The 24,900-nt window shown below is 47.1% G+C and overlaps 1 pseudogene; it reads right to left on the bottom strand.

Moving 5' to 3' along the window:
• LOC101444400 (thrombospondin type-1 domain-containing protein 1-like) overlaps positions 1 to 24,505 on the bottom strand; it is a 31,043-nt pseudogene extending 6,538 nt beyond the window's left edge.
• Between the last annotated feature and the right edge of the window lie 395 nt (positions 24,506 to 24,900).

Raw genomic sequence — 24,900 nt, 5'->3', positions numbered from 1 at the left:
CTAGTTGGTCAACCTCAATGAGATGTCTGATTCTACAGCTTCTCTTTTCTCTCCCCATCTGCCAGCAACCTCCCAGCCTCACTTCCCCCCTAACCAGTCTAGACCCCTGATCCATCACTTAAACCAGACTTCCCAATGTCCTCAGCTTTCGTGACCTTGAATGCTGAGCTCCAGCTCTCTGCCTCCTCTGCAGCCAGAGTCCAAGCCTAGATAAACGCAGACCCCTGAACCCTCAGCGGCTGCCCCCACCCTGAGAACTAGCAGTGAAAATCCCACGGCTATGCAGGCCAGTCCCCTCCACACCCACAGCTTCTAGCCTCACCCTGAGCCTGAGGAACGCTCCATGGGTCCCTCAGCAGCACTATCTCCCGTTCCCTACACCACCTGCTTCAGCGTTCCGCCACGTTCCTCAGTCCCCCTAACTCAATGCCCTCCCTCAGGAGTCTCCTGGGTCACCAAAAAAAAAAAAAAAAAAATAGAAGTCCTCGGGCAAGCACACCCCAGGCTGCTTCTGCCATCCTTCCCTCCCCATGAACTTACCAGCAGGCATAGTTCTAGTTATCTGGTTCTCTACAGAGTCAGCAGGAAAAGAGAGTCCAGCAACAGAGGCTCTTCCAGCCATCCTTTGGGGAATCTTCCCTGTATGCCAGTTACCTCTAGGCTCCTCCTCTCCTTTCCCTCAGCCCAGAAAGATGCTCAAGCCTTGATCATTTCTACAAGGCCCTTCGACGCACCTCTCATGACCACCGACTCATGCTCCTTCTCTTCCCAGCCAAGCGTGGAGAGGCAGGCAGCTACATTTGCTGGCCTGCTGCTTCCACACCCTCAACTCTGAATCAGGCAGCCTCTCCCAGGATCCCAGGGAAGTGGCTCCTGCTCTGCTCCAAGGATTTCAGTCTTTATATTCCTGGAACTCTGTAGCACTGGCTACTCTTCAGCACTTCTTGCAATCCTCTTTATCCTGGTTTTGATTGTAAAGATCCTTTCTGTTGTTCAGTGTCGTGATGATGGCTTACTCCGTGCAAGCAATCTTTCTCCTACTCTGACTTCTACAGATGAGCCCACACCTTCTTTGCTTATAAGGACTCCACTCACACCAGAATAAAGCCTACCTGGTTTAATTTGGGTCAATTGGGCCCCAACTTGATAGGAGCTTTGCAGATCCCATTTACAATGAGTCCACATGCACAGGACCAGGCGTAGGACCTGAACATGTCTCGTGGAGAGTAGCAGTTTGCCAGTGTTTACGAATTCCAAGAAGAGAAATTGGATTATGTTTGTAAAGTGGTCTGTCCTGCAGGGCAGATGAGAGTATACTGGATTCAGAGGTTTTGGTTTTACTTGATTAAATAATGATTAAGGGGAAGCGGACTTGGCCCAATGGATAGGGTGTCTGTCTACCACATGGGAGGTCCACGGTTCAAACCCTGGGCCTCCTTGACCTGTGTGGAGCTGGCCCACGCACAGTGATGATGCACGCAAGGAGTGCCCTGCCACACAGGGGTGTCCCCCGCATAGGGGAGCCCCACATGCAAGGACTGCACCCCGTAAGGAGAGCCATCCAGCGTGAAAGAAAGTTCAGCCTGCCCAGGAATGGTGCCACACACACAGAGAGCTGACACAACAAGATGATGCAACAAAAACAAAAAGAAACCCAGATTCCCATGCTGCTGACAACAACATAAGCAGACAAAGAAGAACACACAGCAAATGGACACAGAGAACAGACAAATGGGGGGGGAGGAAGGAGAGAGAAATAAATTTTAAAAAAATCTTTAAAAAAATGATTAAAGCTTTGATTGGGCCACATCAGTAGGATGTTGAGTCCCTTGGTGGGTGGAGACTCATGGAGAAACCACAGCACAGAGAAAGGAGGTAGGAGTTTTGATCCTGAAGCCTGGGAAGAGACACAAGCCATTTGCCTGACAGTCTATAGCTGGTCTTATGGAGGGAACAGAGCAGCTTAGCCCAGAGAGGAATGAGCCCCAGGAGAGAGACGACACTTGTCCCAGCCTTCAGCTGATATTGGAAGAAGCTGGGACCATGGAGCCAAGAGAGGAAGAGTAAGGCTAAACCTTGGCAGACATTGCAGACATCTTGCTCCAATATGTGGCAAGAGACGTTGGTGAGGGAGGTAACTTATACTTTATGGCCTAGTAACTGTAAGCTTCTACCCCAACTAATACCCTGTATAAAAGCCAACAGATGTCTGGTATTTTGCATCAGCACCCCTTTGGCTGACTAATACATGGAAGATGTGCTCCAATCCCAAAACCTCCACCCAACTGCACACTCTGCTCCCTTTGCAACATCCCCTTCCTCACCAAGTTCTCCAGGATGACATCTACTCAGCTCTCAAACTTCAGCTCCAATGCCTCCTCCAAGGATGCTGATGCTTCCAGCATGGATTCTCACCCTGCACATTTCCAGGCTGAGATTCCCTTATCATTCCAGGCCCTGTACTCTACGGTGTCCTAGACCTGGGTATGTGTCTGTCTAGATACTACACTGTAAACTCCTTTGAGACAGACATGTCTTATCTAGATATTCTTAACCCCAGTCACAGTAACTTGCACATAGCTGGTGTTTGATAAAGACATTTAATTAATTGATTCATTGATTATTAAAAAGGTGACAGCAAAATGATCAATATTCCACTAGATGTAAGTGCAACAGCAATTAAATGTTCCTACTCATTTGTCAAACAAGTGAAACCAAATTAATATAGAACAACATTCAGACCTTGGCATAAAAACATTTGTTCAAAGCCAAACTCTAAATTCCCAATTGAGTGAATAGTGGCATTCGAACGCCTTGCTCCCTGGTTTATCTCCTCATCCTTCTGCAGCAACTGCGGGTGGCCTTCGGCAGCACACTTCACACATACTACACCCCTTCCTCTCTGGCCTCTGTTCCCTCTGGCCTCTGGCTCCCTTCGAAGCCATGCTGGAAAGAAGCCCCCGAGCCGCTGGCCTACACCTCTGTCTCACAGAGCCTCCCCTCCTTTCCCTGCAGTGAGGGGACTTCCCAGTGCCCAGCAGCCCAAAGACAGAATTTACATTCCCAAGGAGTAGAAAAAGAGGTTGAAGAGGAAAGAGAGAGCACTAGAAGAAATGACAGTTTTTATCCATATAAACACTCAACTGAGGCCACTTACCTTCAAAGTAGGAGTGTCTGTGGCACTTACCTTGCTTCTAATTCATAATATATGCAGTTCTAGTTCCCATACAGTATTAAAGAACTAAAGACCAGAACATGGAACAGTACATTTCCTCAAAAATGGGTGCTAATTCCAGGTTGCTGATCCTGGCAGGAAGTCAGATTGGCCCGTACATGAAGCAAAGTACTAATGACAGGGAGCTTCCTGTGAGTCAGATCGAGCTCCTGCTACTCGCTTCACTACCTGGGGCGTGTCCCTTACCCTCTCAATGACCCAGAGTCCCCATCGGTCATGTGGAGATAATGGTGTAATACTTTACATATGTGTAAATTCTCAAGTTCTGAACCCAGCATACAATCACTACCTTGAGCACTCATTGTAAGGTCTAAATGAGATCATGTAATTAAAGTGCTGGCACACAGCAAGTGGTCAATAAAGACTGATATTATTGGCACCAAGTGCAATGAATGTCCCACGATGATGAAAGAGGTTGTTGATGTGGGAGGAGTGGGGTGAGGGGGTGGGGGGTATATGGGGACCTCTTTTATTTTTGAATGTAACTTTTTTTAAAAAAAGAAAAAGAAAAAAATTGAAAAAAGAAAGAATAGAAGCCAGTGGCAAGTGATTGTTAAATTTGTTTTGGAGTTACAAAACTCAGGCTGGAATAAATTTTTTTAAAACTTTATTCCAACTTCAAAAGATCAAATAACTGACCAAAGGTAACTTAACAAATTATGGAAGCATTACATTAAAAAATCCTGTCCAGGCACATTGATCTTATTTAATCCTAAAAACAAGCTCAATTGTTTCTCCAGGGTTCAGAAAGATAAAGAAATGAGCACAGACTGGTTAAAGGAATGGCCAAGGTCTCCTTGTTAATGAAGGAAATGAAAATAAAATGCTAGATCATATTCACATCTCGTAAAACTAAATCGCATATTCTTTTCTTGGGGGAGGGGGGCAACGAAATATCTTAACATAATATGCCATCCCAGGAATTAAAGGCAAGGTATATCTGAAGGAAGCGATACCCGAGGGAGGATGATAGAAAGTGAAGGGGACTGATAGAGGAAATGACAGAGAAGAGAGCCTCAGGAAACAGACGAGCTGTCACTGAGAAAAAGTGGATTCACGGTAAAGTACGCAAGGGGAGCGGGCAGCCTTAGGCTGGCAGGCGCAGCCTGGGGGTGAGGCCGCAACAGGAAAAGGAGGCCAGAACCTTTCTGGGGTGTTGGGAGGAAGGGGACAAGGCCGGTGGCACTGCTGGAAAGAGGAAAACGGGAGAAGACTTTCGACGGCCCCAGGCGGAAGCCAGCCGAGATGGTGCCAGGCGCCTGTGGTTTTAGCTCAAAGGTGCCCTGAGATCCAAACACGGAGATGCGCCTAACTCGTCCCCAAGGGACGAGGAACTAGGGTGGTCGTTCCTTCTGGAATTGGAGAGGGGCCGAAAGCAGGACTCCGTGGAAGCCCTTCGCCTAGAGGCCGAGGCCTGCACGGCCGCGCTGAGGGGGGCCCGTGTGTGTGTTGGGGGGCTGCACGGCCGTGCTGAGGTGGGGCCCGTGTGTGTGTTGGGGGGCTGCACGGCCGTGCTGAGGGGGGCCCGTGTGTGTGTTGGGGGGCTGCACGGCCGTGCTGAGGGGGGCCCGTGTGTGTGTTGGGGGGCTGCACGGCCGTGCTGAGGGGGGCCCGTGTGTGTGTTGGGGGGCTGGAGAGCAGGGGCTGGTCAGGACCGTGGCTGTCGGGGAGGGAAGGGAACCGCCCACGGCTGCAGGATGCCTGGCAGGCCGCCCCCACACCCGCAGGGCCAGCTTTGACACATTCGCACCTCTAGGAAGGGCCTTGAGGCGCCTGGGGGAGGCAAGGCCAGCCTGAGGGGCGGGGAGGTGAGAAGAAACCTCCCCTCCTTCCTCCCAGGCCTGGCTGAGAACCCAACGGGCCCATCCACAGGATAGGTGGACTGCTGGCCCCTGTGGCAAAGCATTGTCTGCATAGTACCTCAGGCTTCTCTGGGTGACGGGGAGAAAAATGAAAGGAAACTGTTTCCCACAGCTTGGCTTGGGGGTGGGGAAACCTGAGGGAGAAACAACTAAAAAAGGGAAGAAATTATCATCTCCCCCATTTTTGTGTTTTTAAAATAATTTAATATAGCTGGCTCTTTAACGTACGTAGCCCTACTTCCCTGCCATTTCCCTATCTTCTTCGTTTTGTGAGGCCCCGTCGCCACATTAACGTGTTCTCCAAGTTACTGCTGGCTCATGCAGGGGGAGCCAGAGCCTGAGATGGCTTCTCTGAGGAGAAAGTCACGCAGCGAGGAAGACCTATGGGTGCACTCCTCCAGGGAACACAGGGAGGTCTCCGAGGACATGCCCAGGCAGCTGGGTCTGGACAGGAAGGACGTGAGGCACACTCGGCCACGACACCATCACTACACGTGGTGCTACACTGGCTCCAAGGCTGCCACAGTCCCCAAGTTTCTGCAAGGACACAAGTCATTGCAGGCATGCCCCTGGGGCCGTTAGCTATACGGCTGGCTGGGCCGTTAGCTAGTTTAGCTAGACAGCTTTCACCTTGGTGAGGCGAACTTCTTGAACGGGTTGTGAGTGATGACGGGGCCCCGGTACCACACAGCCAGGTTAAACACACAGTAACCACCCTGGAGACACAGGCTTGTGGTGCAGGTCTGGTTTATTGGGGAAGGGGCACAGCTTATGTAGGCAGGGGTGGGGGCTTAGGGTGATGTGTCAATTACAGATGGGCTAAGGGGATTGGGATAATATGAAGCAGCAACTTGATGGGATGAGGTAGTTTTGAAGTTGGCGCGCGTGGGCTTCTCTGGCGGGAAGCTGGCCAGGAAGAAGGAAGGTGCCTTTTGTGATAGCCATTGTGTATGCTTAGCAGCCATTCTGGCTACATGTTGTTTGCCAGCAAGCTTACCAACAGTCATGCTTTCAGGGCTCACTCACTTGAGAACCAATGTTTAACTGTACCCAAATGATGAGGGGAAATGCCAATCTCAGGCCTTGGAAAGTAAATAAGCAAAAATACCCCCCACGATGGTCAAGCTAGAAAAGGAGTCACTCCTAAAACAAGAAAAAGCTGGGTAAACCACAAGCCATAACCTTTCCAGAACTTCGGTCTCAAGGCCACCAACTAGTCTGAAATCTAAGGTAAGACAGGCTCCTCTGAGGAAAGACAGGACATAAGCACTGGTTTGCCTGGGGCAGATACAAGGAACCATCCAAGCTGGTGAGAAGACTTCGGTTGAAATTTTTAATGATTGCTAACAGCCTGGTGTGGGCTAGCATGGAATACAGAACCCCGGGAGCCACAGACACAAGGAGAACGGGACCCACTTCAGGGTCCTCTCCAGAGATCTCACCCAAAGCTCCCAGAAGGGCTGAGGACTGGTTAGACAGGAGATGCCTTCCTCGTGGTGAAGGCAGGAGGAGGGAAGGAGCAGCCCTGCTGGAAAGACACACGCTTCACCCAGATTCTTCTCTCCAGGTTCCCCTGAAAAACAAAAGCCTTAAACCACTGGGAGAAGGGCAGGAAATCCTGTCACCCTAAGAGCCTCAGTGGAGACCCACTGCTGCTAGGAATAGGAAAAGAAAAGGCCCTCCACACTTTGGGAAGAGCAGAAAAATATCCTAGGCTCAGGGTATTAGAGATCTTCTATCACCAGGGAGGGGCAGGATCCATCAAGAAGCCATAGCTGAGACCCAGGGACACAGAACTGGTGAGACCAAGGCTGAATTGGAACTCAGAGAAGCCTCTTCCACTTCCTACCCCACGGCCAGCAAACACCAAGGACCAAAGAGCAACAATGTACTGCTGGGGGGGGGAGAGGGAGAGAGAGATAGAGAGAGATGGGAAGCTCTCTGTTGTACAAGAGGAAACCTGAAGATTACAGAAACACTGGGAAACCCTCTGGTAGTCCATCTCCTACTCTAAAATCAAAGAAGGGTAGAAAAATGTAAAGTCTGTGGTTCCCAAAGGGTAGCCAGGACAGAAGCGACACCCAAACCCAGCTCGACACCAGACTAGCCTGACTTAATCCCCATACTCAAAGCCTAGCAGAAGTAAGGTGTGCCCCATGTAAACACCACTTACTCAGCATCTGTAGGCCTAGCCAAGAGGTTCCCTTTTCAACCAAACATTACCAACACACAAAGCACCATTCCACTAAGAGACAAGGCCATTAAGAAACCACACTAAGATATGACTCAATCCTGGAATCCTCAGAGTGAATTTATAACTATGATCATTTATGTTAATCATATGCTAAAGGTATAAGTGGAAATTGTGAACAATGATCATGAACAGATGGGAAATTTCAGCAGTTAGAAACTAAAGAGTCAGATGGAAATGCTAGAAATTAAAAAAAAAACATAACAGAGATGAAGAATATCTTCTACAGGCTCATGTGTAGATTCGAGACAGGTGAGGACAGAAACAAATTTGAATATAGGTCAACAGAAATCACCAAAACTGAAACCCAAAGAAGAAAAAATAGGCAGGTAAAACATAATACTCAAGAACTGTGGGACAACATGAAAAGATGTAATTGGAACCCCAAAGGAAAAAGAGAAAGACAAATATCTGAGGAGATAATGTTAAAGAATTTTCCAAAATAATGAAAGACATCAAATCTCAGAAAACACCAACCAGGAAAAATACAGAACAAAACAAAAAGAAAACCTTAGGCACATCATAGTCAAACTGCTGCAAAACAAAAACAAACAAAATCTTTAAGGCTGGCAGGGGGGGGGGGAGTAATGTGTGCAGAAACACATCACATAGAAAAGAATAAAGATAAGAATTCAGCAGACTTGCCAGTTTCAAAACTGAAGGAGACAGGGAGTGGATGTGACTCAAGCAACTGGGCACCTGTTTCCCACATGGGAGGTACCAGATTCCATTTCTGATGTCTCCTAAAGAAGATGAGCAGACATCACAACAAGCAGACACCACAACCAGCAAGATACCACAACTGGTAGACTCCACAACCAGCAGATATCTCAACCAGCAGACCCACAGACACCCTAACCAGCAGCTGCTGCAATGGCCACAATGAGTAGGAACCACAACAAGCAGACACCACAACCAGCAGATGCTGCAACCAGCAGGGAGTGGAAGTGGCTCGAATGGTCGGGCACTCACCTCCCACATGGGAGGGCACAGGTTCAGTTCCTGGTGCCTCCTAAAGAAGATGAGCAGACTAAGAAGGCATCTCAGGGGAAGGTGGGGGGCTTAAAAAACAAACAAACAAACGAAAAAACCAATGCAATTGTTAAAAAAAAAAACTGGAGAAATAAACACTTTCAGACCAAAAAAAAAGAAAAAAAAAGCTGACAGAATTCGTTACCAGAAGTCATTCACCTCAAGAAATGTTTAAGAGAAAACCTTCAGGCAGTGGCAACATACCAGACAGAAAATCTTGGATATATACAAAGAAATGAAGAGTGCAGGAAATGGCAACTTTTCTTACTTTAAAATGCTCTAAAATATAATTGGCAGTCTAACCAAACAGTGCCAGTGTACTATAGGTTTATGGCTTATATAAAGGTAAAATCGATGACTACAATCGCATAAAGAATGGAACTGGAATGAATTCAGAATGTGCTGTTAAAAGGTCATTACAGGGAGTGGATGTGGCTCAGTGGTTGAGCACTGGCTTCCCACATATGAGGTCCAGGGTTCAATCCCCATCCCTGGTCCCTCGAAAAAAAATTAAAATTAAAATTAAAAAAAAGGTCATTACATATAAAGAGATACTACAACTCAACAATGAAAAGACAAACTACCTGGTTAAAAAATGGGCAAAAGACTTGCAAAGACATTTGTCCAAAGAAGAAATATAAATGGCAAAAAAACCATGAAAAGATGTTCAACATCACTAATGATTAGGGAAATGCAAATTAAAACTACAATGAGATATTATTTCACATCTATTAGATATGGCCATTATTAAAAAGACATAAAACTCAAAGTGTTGGAGAGGATGTGGAGAGATAGGAACACTTACCCACTGCTGGTGGAATGTAGAATGGTACAGCCACTGTGGAGGACTTTTGGCAATTTCCTAAGGAAATTGAATATCAACTTGCCCTGGGACCCAGCCATACCATTACTAGGTATATACTCAGAAAAACTGAGGTCAGTGACGCAAACAGGTATCTGCACAATGGCATTCACAACAGCGTTATTCATGATTGCCAAAAGATAGAAATGACCCAACCCAGGTGTCCATTCACCAATGAATGGATAAACAAATAGTGGTGTACACACAGGATGGACTACTATGCAGCAATAAGAAGAAATGAAGTCGTGAGGCAGCATATGACAACAAGGATGACCTGGGAGGACATTATGTCAAGTGAAGCAAGCCAGACACAAAAGAACAAATACTGTATGATTGCCCTATTATGAAGTAAATACATTGTATAAATTCATGAAGTTAATAATCAGAATATAGGTCACCAAAAAGAATGAAGGTAGAGAATGGAAAGCTGTGGGCAATCTGTGCATAATTGTTTAAAAACGTTGTAAATCTTTGGAAGTTAATAGAAATGGTGAAAGCACATCATAGCGTTTGTAACTAGTAGAGCTATTATATGGGTATGATATTTTTGAAAGGGAAAGTTATGTATACTACTAGAAGGAAAGCTAAAAAATGTAACATGGGACTGTATAATACAGTAAAAACTCATGTGAAATACAAATATGGGTGTTATTGTACATACAATATTGTTTTTACAAAATATAAATACAAATTTTTAAAATGCTAAAAAAGAGAGAGAGAATGACAATTAAAGGTAATACGTGATCCTGGACTGGATCTAATAATGGAGCAGAAAATGCCCAAAAGAACATTACTAGAATAACTGAAAAAAATTGGAAAATAGACTTTATGTTTTTTATTAATATTAAATTTCTTGAACTGGATAACTGTACTTAATGTGGTTATATAGTCAGTGTTATTGTTCTGAGGAAATATACATGGAAGTATTAAGTGTTCAGTGAACAGGATGTATTCAACTACTCACAAATGCTTAGAAAATAGATACACAGATGATAGAAAGATGATAGACAGATGATAGATGGATAGAAAGAGAGACAATATAACAAATATGTCAAAATGTTAAAGGTTAGTCAATTTTGTTATCAGAGTAGCAGCTCTATTGGAATTCTATGTATTGGTTTTGTATCATTTTTGCAACTCTCCTGTATGTTTGAAATTGTTTGAAAATTTAAATTTAAAGAAAAAAAGATCATTACATTACATGTGAAGAAATATATCATTTGAAAGTAGACTGAGAGTAATTAAAGATGTATATTATAAACTTTAGGATGATCACTAAAAGTTGTTTAAATTATAAATAAAAAACCAAGAGTGGAGATGAAGTAGACCACAAAAAAAAAACCAGCCACTTAATCTAAAAGAAGGCAGGAAAAGGAGGAGGAAGAAACAAAGCACAGATGGAATAAATATATAATTAACAGGATGGCAGATTTTAATCCAACCATATAATGATTACATTACATATAAATAAAAATAATCTAAACACATCACTTAAAAGGCAGAGATTGTCAGATTAGATTAAAAAAAAAACAAAGACCCAACTATATGCTGTTTAAATAAAGCCAACTTTAAATATAAAGACATAAATAGATTAAAAGTAAAAAGACGAAAGAAAATATACCTTGCAAACATAATCAAAAGAAAACTGAAGTGGCTATATAAATATCAGGCAAAATGGGTTGCAGAACAAGAAATATTATGAGGGATAAAGAGGCGCATTTCATAATGATAAAGGGGCCAATTCAACAAGAAGCCTTAACCCTAAATGGGGCCACACTGAACACCAGAGCTTCAAAATACGTAACTTTCCTAAAACAGTCATTCTTGACTTACAAATGCAAACCTCTCTTCCAGGTAGATATGGAATCACTGCCTGATGAGAGTAACTGAATAGTCCCCTATAAAGACCGACTCTAATCCCTTCTCTATCAGCACGCATCGAACCTGGAGACCCATCAGGTAATGCCAACACTAGTCACCAGAATACCCACTGCATAAAAGTCTCTTCACATCCCACCTCCTCTAGGGCAGCCCAGGGTATATGAAGCACTGCACAAACCTAAGGGGGACGTGTTGGGTTGATGTGTTCTCAGGTCAGCCAAGTGGTGCAATATTTGGGGTGAGTCATGGAATATAGGTTCTTTGCATCAATCAAGTCTCCAGAGATTTCACAAGAGTGGGAGCATTACAAACCAGTATCCTGGACCAACATCAGCTGAGGTGTGGTCATGATGCTCCAGCCAGAGGTCCAATGGAACACAATGTTGGTTCTGTGCCTCCCAACTCACACTGCAGCTCCTCACGCTGCAGAACCAAGAGCTGGCTTTGTCCTCGAGGTTTCTGGGCTGCTCAGATACTAAGCCCCCAGTGCTTACAAAGCTTCAGGAATCTCCTAATTCAAGTCCTCTGAGTGAAAGTAGTGATTTACTTTTGAAAAATCTACTTGGAATCCCACTACTCTGAAACCTAATTTGAAAATTAAGTCCACAAACAGTTTATCTTCCCCTTGTGCTCATATTTAAGACCACAAAATACAGAATTATGAATACTATGAAACTTTTTGTTATGCTTTCTTAATTCTTCTTTTATTTTATGAAAATATAATTTATTTAATACATAAAGTCATTTGTTATAGACTAAAAACAAAAATTCCATTAGTTGGGAATCAGAAAAATATCAGGTTTATAAAAGCATGAATATTAATGTTAAAAATCTCGCTTTAAGGAAAGCAGCTATGGCTGAATCAGTTGGGCTCCTGTCTATCATATAGGAGTGCCCTGAGTTTGCATCTGGGGCCTCCTTGTGCAGGCAGGCTCACCTGCACACTGCGGAAAGCTGCCAACCTGAGCACAGCAGAGTGCTGCCGGGTCTGCAAAGTGCCACGGAGAGCCGACTCAGCAAGGTGATGCAACAAAAAGAGAGACAAGAAAAAAACAACACAGAAGAGTGCACAGCAAATGGACATAGAGAGCAGACAGCAAGCCACAAGGAGGGGAGGGGAAATAAATAAAAATGCATACAAGGGAAGTGGACTTGGCTCAATGGATAGAGCATCCACCTACCACATGGGAGGTCCACAGTTCAAACCCTGGGCCCCCTTGACCCGTGTAGAGCTGGCCCATGTGCAGTGCTGATGTGCACAAGGAGTGCCCTGCCACACAGGGGTGTCCCCCGTGTAGGGGAGCCCCACGTGCAAGGAGTGTGCCCCATAAAGAGAGCTGCCCAGTGCAAAAGAAAGTTCAGCCTGCCCAGGAATGGCGCTGCACACACAGAGAGCTGACACAACAAGATGACACAACAAAAGAGATACAGATTCCAAGGCCACTGACAAGAATAGAAGCAGACACAGAAGAACACACAGTGAATGAACACAGAGAGCAGACAACTGGGGCAAGGCAGGGCAGGGAGCAGCAGGGTGGAGGGGAGAGAAATAAAAAATAAATCTTAAAAAAAAATGCATACAGACACAGAAGAACACACAGCAGATGGACACAGAGAACAGATAGCATGCAAAAAGCTGTGAGGGGAGGGCTAAGAAATAAAAAATTAAAATTAAAAATCTCATTTTAAAATGTTAGATACTGGGGAATGGATGTAGCTCTAATGGTTGAACGTCTGCTTCCTATGTACAAGATCCTGGTTCAATCCCTGGTACCTGCTAAAAACAAACAAACATACATACATATAGTGCCTTTTCCCTAGGAAATAAAGTCATGAGTCATGGCTAGTCCAATAATCAATAAAAATTTTTAACTACATTTTTATACCTCTCTATCTCTAAATCAAATTAAATCACTTTAATTCTATAGGAAATCACTCAGATAAAGCAATGAATAAAGTCAATCAGGCAAATAAAAAATGCCTTAAGGAACTCTATTTGCTCTCTAAAGATCTCTGCCAGTAACTTGGAGGAAAATAGTTGGCTAAATGGGAACTCATTAACTATAGCTCACATGCTAGAAACAAGATACAGATGACCAATATGCCAAACAGTCTTACTTCATGAATAAAAGAGGCTTTTTGCTCTGTTTTGTCCTGTTCACATGTCCAAGCATGGACTCACATCACACGACAAACCGGTGTGGCCAGGCTGAATGTCTTTCAGGCCACTATGGAGGGTATTAATTCTGGATGAACAAAACTGGTCTGGAATGTGAAAGGGGATATTTTTCTCACCCCTAAGACTATATGAAGGGATAACAGCCTACGCAATATTCGAGTCTGCAAGACACTTTGCTTAAGAGACCAAGATAAGTAAACAAAACACGCTAATAAGAAAACTCTATAGATGTGATGCTAAAAGTAGCAGTAGGAACAAAGGCATCTGAGAGAAACAGCTCCAACTTCTTTTTCAGAAAACAAGGCTCACTTATTTTGAACCAATCATGCTTCTGCCTTGGCCAGTGGTCTCCAAAGTGGGCTTTGTGTCTTTCAAGAGGGGTGAGGTCACTCAGATGAAACACTGAGATGGGGAATGAGAATATTAAAAAATTTTTAATCTAAAAGCTTTGTATTAAGATTGATCCTTGGTTGTAAGGGAAGCAGTCTAGAAGAGCATAAAAGCAGCCTTGGGAGCCAGGCTACCTGGGTCTGTGTTCTGGCTGTACCCCTTAAACACCCTGACCTTATTTCCACACGCCTGTATTACCTCGACTTCATAGGGTTCTCAGGAACAAATGGGCTAATGGTCATAAAGCAATTCGGCCAGTGCCTGGTGCCCCGTAATCCCTGTGTACACACTCCCTGTCCTCAGGATGTCAGATGCCCACATGCCACAGTCATGCCCTAACGGAATCCAAAGGCCGAGTGGGAGCTCCGCTATGTGGAAGGGTTTGCTGGTTCTTCACTTTCAGAGAACCGTGGAGGGTGTCACAGTGTCCAAGGGTCTGATTATAATAATTTTCAGACTGTATATTCTTCCTTGAAGTAAACTGACTCACAAAATGAGTTAACTTTTTAAGTGGCTTAAAAAGATTTGGGCAAAACAAAACACAGATTGCAAAATCTTGCAGCAAGAGGATAACAGGGTGGCCGTATACCTTGTATACCACCCTTGGTAAAAGTTCTGTTCTGTCACATTATGAAGTAAAGACAAGCCTGTCTAATCCAGGGGTCCTTAACTAGAGGGTCTGTGGAAAGACTTCAGGGGGTCCATGAGCTTGAACGGAAAAAAATCAACTTATTATCTTTACTTTCTCTGACCTCTGATTTTGAGTGTCATGAAACTACCTGCTGCTACATTCTGAGAAGGGGCCCCTGGTTTTCACCCGACTGGGACAGGGGTCCACGGAACAGAAAAGGTGAAGAATCTCCGGCCTAATTAGACAAAAAGAAAACAGCCAAAATTTTTAAATTGTTAAGACAACTAAGGAATATGCATTTATACCTACTCTCATTAATTCTCAGCTTCACCTCAAGTGCATATTTTGCTTTGAGATACAGCATCCATAACCCCTTATCTGAAACCCTTGAGGCAGAAGTGTTCAGAATTTAAAAATTTTCAGACTTTTAAAAGTTACTACAGTGCCTGTGCTATATACTACCATTCCCCCAGTGAAATCTCAGGCATATGCCCATAATCAAACAAATTAACCTTACCACAGAGAAAAATATGAATATTCACACTAAGGAGGATAAACACCATAAAGTCATTTTTGTAACATTTATTATATATTTGATATAAATTATTATTTACCTATCTTAAGGTCCTAAGACATATTTAGAATAAGAAAAAATACATAAACCAAGTCATTCCATTAAAAAAAAAAAAAGGAATTGAGCGAGTGAGTGACACACAAGTGAACTCACAATCATGGTGAGCTCAGGGAGGTGCCTGAACGGTGCCATTTGGCAAGAGCCTTTACTGGTCAGAGCTGTCTATTTCAATGGCAGGTGAAAAGAAGGGAAGGCAGCTGGGTCATAAATTTATATACTGAAAACACGGGAGGGCACCGAGGTTCCTGTCTCTAGTGTAAGTGTCATTCATTGGCCAAACAGAGGCAAAGCCAATGTGTGTCTGTGAAAGCCAGGGTGAGCTTTGGGCACCTGCAGGTTCCTACTTACTCTTTCAGTCCCACCGTCTGGCTTGTGTCCCGCTGCTGCTGCATGGGTAGCCCCTGACCACCTGGGCAAAATGCAGAGTAACCCCCACTCTGTCCCTTTCTGGAGTCTAACCCCTGCTGTGGCCACGGAAGCTGCTCTGAAAAAAATCCAGCCATCAGACATGCATGGGAAGAGCCTGTGGGAAGTCCAGCAGCTTTGGGTGGACTCCTGCCCCCAAATGCCTTGAATCTAATGGCCTAAATGTCTGTACTTCCCTTGTTTTTTTTCCATTAAATTCAGCCTATTAAAATTTTTCCCCCTTAACAAGGATCTACTTTTAAAAAGATGAGCCTATCTTGGATGATCAGATTAGTGCAAACACTTTTTCTACTAATACCTAGCTGAGACCAACTGCACCCCAGTTCAACTTTTCAATTCAATAGGCAAGTTTTGAGCACCTGCAAATGTGCCAGGCATACTACGTCAGACAAATAAAGGCCATTAATGGCTTCACAGCAACACGAGTCAGGGTTGCCACCAAATGCGCTTCCCCAATCTGCGGGAGAGAGGTGCCCGGGGAGAAGATGGTAAGCAGTTACGCAAGTGCGAAGTGCCTTGAAAAAGGAAGTGAAGGATGCTCTGCCAGCTCAGGGCAAGGAAATTCGACCCATCACAAGCTGAGGAAAGTTACCCACATGGAGATGAGTTAATGCAGAGCGTGGGAGGGAGGACAGCATCGCAGCCTAAGGCCACGAGGATGCCTGGGAGGTGGGCAGTTAACCACGGAGGCCCTGGCTCAGGGACAGGCTGTGGACTCACATCCTCACATCACATGAGTTGGCTGTGAGCATTGTAAACAGTCCCCCTGGCTGCAGTGAGAGAACCAAGTGGACAGAGGGGACCAGTTAGGGATCCGCTGCCAAAGTCCAGGCAAGGGATGATGGAGGCTTAAACCAAGGGGTGCCAGCAAAAGAGAAAAGTGTAGAGACCCTGACACCAGGAGACATAATCTACAGGAAGCAGTGGTTTATTTCTACAGGAGGGGAAGGAGAGAGGAGGAGGAGATTCCGGTTTGAGCAAATGGGATGAGTGGTGGGGTCATAAACTGAGGAGCAGGATTAGGGGACACGGTGAGGAGGCTCAGGCCAGGCATGTTGCTTGTGAGGTGCCTGGGAGACATCTGAGGAGAGCAGCTGCGTAAGAGCTCGTGGGTGCAGGTAAGGGCTATGGACGGACGTCGACCTGGGGTCAGCAGCATCAAGAGAGTAACTGGGGCCAGGAGTGTAGACGGGATGACGACTGTGACAGACTGAGGGAGGGAGGGCCCCGTGCCCTCAAAGCTAAGCCATCCTGTGGCTGGAAACCCATCGTGGGTGGGACCTTTTGAGTAGCTCACCCCCTGAGGGCCTCTGATTAGACTGCATGGCCACGGTGGGTCTTAATCCTCTCACTGGAGTCTTTTATAAACAAGGAATAAAAGTCACAGACAGAAGAACACCAGCAGACACAGGTGCCTCCAGAAGTTAAAACCAGTTAGCCCTGGAGAAAGAAAAGCCATGGGCAGAGCAGGCCCCAGGTGGGGCAGAGGGGCTGGGATGAGAGGAGGCCACACCGACTTGTCACCCACAGTGGCAGCTCAGAAGAAAGCATCCTGGTGGCACCTTGAGGTGGACACCCTCATGGCCTCAGAACTGTGAGCTTTTAACCAAATGCATTCCCCATCCTAAAAGCCAACCCAATTCGGGCATACTGCTCCCAGCAGCGTTTAGCAAACAGAACAGCTGCCAAGCATGGGAAGTGTGGTACAGGACACGGGAGAGCCCAACACTTCCGGGATGGGACCAGGGACCACAGAGAGAAGGCCAGGGGTGGAGGCAAACAAGGCAGGTGCGGTTCTGCAGAAGCAAGAGGTGGCTGTGTCTGGAGACCATGGCCAGGGAAGACCGGCACTGCAAAGTGTGGCTGTGGGGACCTGGAAGGCACCGGCAGATGCCTTGGTGGGAATCTGTTCAGGGGAGGGATAGGAGGCAGAGTGGGTTTGGAATGGGTCGAGAGGGGAATGTGAGATGAGGTGAACCTCCAAGTGTAAGAAACTTTCAAAACACTGGAAAGACAGAGTGATTTGTGGGGGAGAACGTGGAGGGGGGGAAGGAGAGCTGCTGTTTTGTTTTTAGATAAGAGAAATAAAAACACTTCCATGCTACTTGGGAACTGCACTGAAGGTGGTTACCTAAGTGAAAATCCTTGTTCTTAGGAAATATACATGGAACTATTAAGTGTTCAATGAGCATGATGTATACAAACTATTCTTAAATGTGTATAAAATTAAGAGATACACAGAAGGATAGAGTGATCCAGCAAAATGTGGCAAGGCATTAAGAACTGGTGGATCTGAGACCTGGACGGGAATCTGGTAGAGTTCTTTGTATGGAGTTGTGTTATTTTTGCAAATGTACTGTAAATTTGAAATTATTTCCAAATAAAAAGTTGGGGGAAACAAACCACTTCAATGCTGATAGGAACAATCCAAAGTAGGAGGGAGAGAGAAGGCAGAGGGGGCTAACGATTAAGAGAAGAGCCCAAAAATGAGAGGGGCCGGCCCTAAATAGGAGGAACAACACCTCCCCCTCATGACAGGGGAGGAGGAGGAAAGTCCCATGCCTATGGAGCTGCAATGTTTTGGCAGGAGGGTGAGTGAGGGAATGCGCACCAGATGGCTTCCAGGAGGTGAGGCCAACTCAAGAGTTTAACAGGGGGCTGGTGGAAGTGGACTTGGCCCAGTGGTTAGGGTGTCCGTCTACCACATGGGAGGTCCGTGGTTCAAACTCCGGGCCTCCTTGACCCATGTGGAGCTGGTCCATGTGCAGTGCTGATGCATGCAAGGAGTGCCCTGCCACGCAGGGGTGTCCCCCATGTAGGGGAGCCCCACGCGCAAGGAGTGTGGCCCATAAGGAGAGCCATCCAGAGTGAAAGAAAGTTCAGCCTGCCCAGGAATGGTGCCGCACACATGGAGAGCTGACACAATAAGATGATGCAGCAACAACAGAAAAGAGACAAAGATTCCTGGTGCCACTGACAAGGATAGAAGCAGACACAGAAAAACACATAGTGAATGGACACAGACAGCAGACAACTGGGGCGGAGGTGGGGGGAAGGGGAGAGAAATTAATGAAAATTTTTAAAAAACAGGCCTGGAGTGAAGTCTGCAAGAGCCGTTGTGCAGAGGGGTAGCACAGGCAGGCCGGGACCCCGCTTTAGGCTGAGTTGAGCGTGGAGGCATGAGGCAGCCAGACAGGCACCTCCTGCCTGGGGGGACCTTCTCCAGCAACCTCAGCGGCCTGGGTGGAATGGGCGGGGGATGGATGGCTGGACTCATGCAGAGCTGGGGGCATCAGCAGCACGACAGGGTGACGCAGTTTAGGATCTTGGTAGGAGAGTGGGTAGAGGGCCTGGGTGGAACAGGTGGGGGATGACGGATGGACTCGTGCAGAGCTGGGGGCATCAGCAGCACGACAGGGTGATGCAGTTTAGGATCTTGGTAGGAGAGTGGGTAGAGGGATGGGCTGAGGGATCTAAGCCAAATAGAGAGGAAAGTGCAGGTCGTCAGACGACGGATGGACAGAGGGTTGAGGGGGTACATTTGGAGCAGATATCACATGGAGTTACAGACAAAGATAGCCAGAGGTTTGGGGCAGTAAGGGGGCACTGAGCTTGGGGAGGCTGAGGAAAGCAGCATGTCTGGGAACCAGAAAATCTCAGCTAAATTAGACCACTTGCCAAGACCAGGTTTGCACCCAGGAAATGGAAAAGAAAGGCACTTCTTTGTGATTCAGTAGGGCATGCACACACAGAATCTGGAGAAGTTTTAGTTAAATTGCTTTGAAGTCTCACTAAAGAGGCTCAATTCCTATAATGAATGACTGAGGAGGGAAGAGACGTGCTCGGCCAGAGGAAGCCAGAAGTTACAAAATCCAAGGAGGCGAAGCTTCCCTGTGGGATTTAGCTTCAACGTCCAATCATTCCTGCCACAGACTTGCCATATGATGTAATATATATGTTTTTAATCTAATGTAACAATAGTTAACTTTTACCAGGTACTTCCAATATACCAGGCACTGTGCTAAGAACTTTACAGTCTATCTGACTCAATCCCTACAATTCTCTGTACTTTTATTATCTCCATTTTACTGATGGGTAAACTGAGAACCAGAGAGGTTAAGTGGCGAGCACAGTCTCTGCCAGGACTCTGAATTTTCACATCAAGATGACAACAAGGACATTATGAAGAGTGAACCATACAAATAATAAGACAGTTCAAGAGAAAATTACATTCATTTAAATTCTCAATAATTTTGATGATACAACACCAATTTGATATTGTATATCAGTACCAACCTATATTTCTCTGAATGAGCATGCACTCTTTCTCCTTTGCAGAAAAATGGCTTTGGCTTGAAATGCCAAAGTCAATGCAGTATTTATTCTTCCCCACGTCAAAGAGCGTGCAGTTAAAGATGGCAGTCCTCTCTCCCGGCCTCAGGCTGCTCTCTGCCAGCCACATGGGCTTCTCCCCAGGACGCCGCGGCGCCTCCTTGAAGACGGCCACCGCTCCCTGCACAGCGACACATGGGGGTGGCACCACCTCCACCTCCACCGCAGACTCACTCCAGAGCTGCCGTGCCATCACCAGCCGGTACCCGAACTTCCGGGTCAGGTCGATGGGGCCCACTGTTGTTGATCCCCGCGCGGTTGGGGCAGGCTGCCTGTCCGCGAGGTAAGTGACGACGGAGCCCCGGAATCACACAGCCGGGTTGAACACACAGTAACCACTCCGGAGACGCAGGCTCGTGGCGCAGGTCTAGTTTACTGGGGAAGTGATACAGCTTATATAGGAGGGGTAAGGGCTTAGGGTGACGTGGCAATTACAGAGAGGCTAGGGGACTGGGATAATTTGAAGCGGCTGTTGATTGGAGGAGGCAGGTTTGAAGCTGGCGCCCGTGGGTTTTTCTGGCGGGAAGGTGGTGAGGAAGGAGGGCGGTGCCGTTTGCCATAGCCATTAGCATGCTCAGCGGCCATTTTGGCTAGATGTTACCTGCTGGCAAGCTCACCAACACCCGCGGCGGTAATGACCGAGCTGCGCCCAGGAGCCACAGCACCGCGGTGACCGAGGCTGCCGGGCCCACCAGGGCGCAGCGACCTCCACCCACTGGCTCTGAGCGAGCGCTGTCCTCTGGCTGCGCCTCATCTCCAGCGGCCGGCCCTGCCGAGCGCTCGCCCCAGGAAGGCTGCTGCAGAGGGTGACGTCCACCTCGACGCCGGGCCTGTCCCCGGGGAACAGGCACAGCAGCTGTGGCATAAAAAGCCCCACCCGCAAGGCGCCTCCCACGGCCTGGGATGTCCGGTTCAGGTCCACGTGAAAGACGGGCCACTCCACCTGGAGAAAGGCGCTTTTCTCCCCCAGGGGTGCAGGGGGGCGGCTGGCCGTGGTGTCTGGGGACATGGTGAACCAGTAGTCCTCGGCCTCCTTGAAGTGGAAGCACTCAAACTCAAGCGTCCCCTGCGCCTGGATGGCCAGGAGGTGCTTGGTGGCGACAGTCCGGTTGGTGCTGGCCTCCACCAGCAGGACGGAGACGTTCCACAGTGTCCCGTTTGCCCTGTCGACGTACTGGAAGGCCACGGACACCGAGCTGTTGCTGAGCGCGACATGGCCTGGCTCTCCCAGGAGGAGGTACTCGGCGTCTCCGAGAACTGAAATGAGATGGTCAGACCTGGTGTTGAGAAACGAGGAGTGGAACAGTGCCATCGGATAACACCGATGAAGACAGCGTTTCAGACACGAGAGGAGGTGGAGCTGAGCCAAGGTGGGCGTAAAATGGTGGTGAGGGTGGGCCTGGGAGCTGGACCCTGCACTGTCCCCATCTTAAAGGGGCTCTGTTCCTCCATCTTCACCTCTAGCGCTCATGTTTAAAATAATTCATTGTAAACACTTGGGGTTCAAAAGAATCAGAATAACAATTGATACTTCTCAAGACAAAAATCCCACCCCTCACATTTCTCATTTCAATCAGGTTCCAGTCCTTAGGGCTTTGAGAAAAATGGACATACAGGGAAGTGAAAGCTTGATTCAAATGACACAATGCACACTTCTCTAGATCACTTAAAAGGTGAGGTGCGACATTTACTTCAAAGCTTTTATTGTCTGATACTCAAGACAAATACTTGGGAATTTTTACATGCAAAGGAACCAGTGCCCCTTGGTTCATACAGAGCGGAAATTTGTAGACGGGTAAGCAATGTTGGCACTTCATTCTAACAGGCCAGCCGAGGGCTGGAGTGGGCTTTCAGAGACTGACCGGCTCTAAAATAACTAGTTTTGTTCTTGGAAGTTTTAGCCTCGCAAGTATCAGTCCACTGGGATAAATCATATCTTTTTAAAAAGATACCCACCAGAACAGCTGAAGTGAAAAGTGGAAAGAACACAACACACACAAGAATGCTTGTTTCTGCTTTGAACCCTATCCAAAGACACAGCCAAAGAGACAGAATTTGGCACTGTAGTCATCGGCCAGCCCACGGCTGATGTAAGAAACAGCTCTGGATTTAAAGCACTGCAGTGGGAGTGAGGCATTTTATCTTACTTTTTAAAAAGAGCTACAACATTTAAAATGATACCTGAATCACTCATGCTGAACCCCTGAAGCTCCTTAAGAGCGCCCGCGGTCGCCAGGAGCATGGATCTATTTTGATGTTGTTCTTAAGCAGGCACCGGGGATTGAAGCTGGAACCTCAGACACAGGCAGGCGCTCCACACTGAGCTGCACCTGCTCCCAGGCCGCAGGTGAAACGGCACTGCCCACAGACCCGCCCCTGCCACCTTCGTGAAGGGTCGTCAGCATGGGTACATGTAGAAGGCTCACGCTTACGTTCCTTCCGTACCTGCATTAGGTGCGCCACACTCACTGCAGTCACAGAGGACCACCAAGAGGAAGCTTGAAAAGTCTTTCAACGTCTGTTTCATTCTGATCAGCGAAATCCCAGGTCTTTGGTCTCCTCATGTCCTTTCTCACATCCAAATCACGAATGTTTTTCAGGAACACCTGAAATTAGGAACCTCAGGTAAGGACGGCTCTGTCCCATGGGAGTCACAGACTAGGAATCATGACAGGACAAAACCGTTTGAAGGAGGTCAGCTTCCTAGGGTATACCGACAGGAAAATGGGGAGCAAACAAATTCTCCCCGGGGAAATAACCTGCAGCCATGGACGCCCCGGCACTGCATTACAGCTCACCTGGTAAGGTCACCCGGTGTACTCAGCACCCAAAGACGACCTGTGCACAACACCACGTCTCTTACCTTTCATGCACATCCTTAAGTGTAGAGTTTGCTATTTGTGTCACGTCTGGATAATATATTTTCACATTGTTTATCTGATGAATTTACAAAATTCGGCCAAACTTCCGGGTGGCGCTGTGCTGGGTAGACCAGCCCTCCCTGCCCTGCTTCTACAACTGAGTTTTCAAACGTTCTCTTACAAAACCGATGTGCTGCCCTGACTGCGCCATCGCGCGTGTTTAGGCGCCGCCTCCAACGCACCCAGCCATTTAAAGGAAAGGCCAGCTGAGCACTGCACCGCGGGGTGAACCAGGGGCCCTGCTGCCCCTTCTCTCCAGGGCCAGCTGAAGAGAAAACACATCAGTCACGACCGTCCCCCAGTACCTGCTGCTGCTGACGGCTGAGGAGATGGGCTCCAGGCAGCAGTCTTCCCGGGCCCCTTGGCGGGCAGGAGAGGCTGGGGCGGGCGGTTCAGTTACTGTGAGCAGAGGCTCCTGCTCTGTATTACACACACGCAGACTAGACAAGACGCAAGGACATTTAAGGGGCGGTTTCCTCACACTCAAGTCGTGTAGACTTGGGGCTACCGAACAGTTTACTTAATGTTTACATTCCCCGACTGTCCCCCACTGTCCAGAAGTTATATAGTTTAATACGCAAGTAGAGTGTTTTCCAAATAAATGTATGCCACATCCTCTCAGATAACAGAAAGGAGGAAAGGAGGGCTGACTGAAATAATCCAAAATTCAATGAAAAGGAAACTGGTGCGTTCCCATCAGCTTTCTTTCAGTACGAGTTGATTGAACAAAGGAAATACTGCACTTCCTCAAAGGGAAGCAGAGATTTGAAGTGTAATTATGCTGATCATTAGCATGGCTTTCACCCCACCCCCAACAACAACAAAAAATTCCATTTGCTGGAAGGGGTTGTGGATCTGAGGGAACCCTCACGGGGTCACAGGGAGGGAAAGCTCTTCAAAGGCGCTGGTGAGAACTTGGCACAAGGGGCTCTTACCTCTCGGGCACGGGTGGGGCTTTAGGGCTGTTAAAATGCTTCTTTACAGCCACTGATACTCGGCCACCAAAATAGGGAGACACAAGAGGCCCCCTAGATCCCAAAGGGTGGGCTTGCTTCTCCCCACTTACTTGCTCCCTCATGATAGCCACTTTTTAAAGAAGTCCCTAATCACAACTGATTGCGTGATCATCACACATTTTTCTTTCTCATGAAAATGAATGCAGAATTGTGTGATGATCTGTATTTAGGATATTTTATATGCTAAATGGAAACGTAATTATAAGATAAACCAGGATGCCACCTATAAATTATAATATGGATTTTGTTAACGTTTTCAGGCTTTCAAAGTTAAATGCGGACGTTTTACTAGTTTAACCCTGAATTGTAAGAAGTTAGAGCATCCCCCAGAACGGGATAGAATGCTGGGTAAATAACATTAGTTTGGTTTTTTTTTAAGAAGAGGTCATACCTCTTCGATTTTTTTTTAACCTTGCTTACTTATTTGCTTCCCAAAAGCTGTGCCCAATACCACAACGGGCCGTTTATGCTTGGCTTGAGAATCATTTTTAAGAAAACAAGAGCTTAGGTATACTTTGTGCACATTTTAAAATACTCATATATAGCATTCATATACATAAAAACATTTATAGAAAAATTCTAAACGCATCAGTTGGGGGGCGGGGAGTTGGGAAAATTCTTGACGGCCAAGGGCATCGCGCCAAGCTCGTAACCCTAATTTTGACGGAAACCAGCTAAAATAGATGCTTCTGCAACCCCCGGAGTGTCTTCACAGATGCAGAAAAAGAAGAACGTTTTGCGGTCATGTCTGTGGGATCAACAGCTAGTCAGGAATAAAGGGGAAATCCTAACCCACGCACCGCTGCTCGTGGGCGCACACGCCGGCATTTGGAGGCGGCCGCTGGCGCGCAGGCGAGGCCGGGAGAGCGCGGCGCCCGCGCCCGGCACCCGGGCAGGCCGCAGTCAAGTTCAGGCTTGGAGCGGGCCCGCCCGCGTCGTCAGCGAGAGCAACGCAAACACGGGCCGTTCCCAAATGCCTACACGCTGCTCGCACACACCCCCCAAAAAGGAGGTTAGTCTTAGAAAGAAGCAAACCCCCGAAACGCAGAGCAACCCCAGACGCGCCTTGTCCAGGGTCCCAGGATCCTGCCCGCGCCCGGCTCGGGACGGCCGGGTCCCCCCAGCCCCGCGCGCGGGAGGCGGCGCCGAGCAGGTCGGCCCTCGGCGGAGGAGAGCCCCGCGACTCGT

Source organism: Dasypus novemcinctus, unplaced genomic scaffold (genome assembly GCF_030445035.2).
Source record: "Dasypus novemcinctus isolate mDasNov1 unplaced genomic scaffold, mDasNov1.1.hap2 scaffold_206, whole genome shotgun sequence".
NCBI classification, from domain to species: Eukaryota; Metazoa; Chordata; class Mammalia; order Cingulata; family Dasypodidae; genus Dasypus; species Dasypus novemcinctus.
The sequence above is the reverse complement of the archived record's forward strand: the minus strand, read 5'-3'. Positions and strand labels throughout refer to the sequence as shown.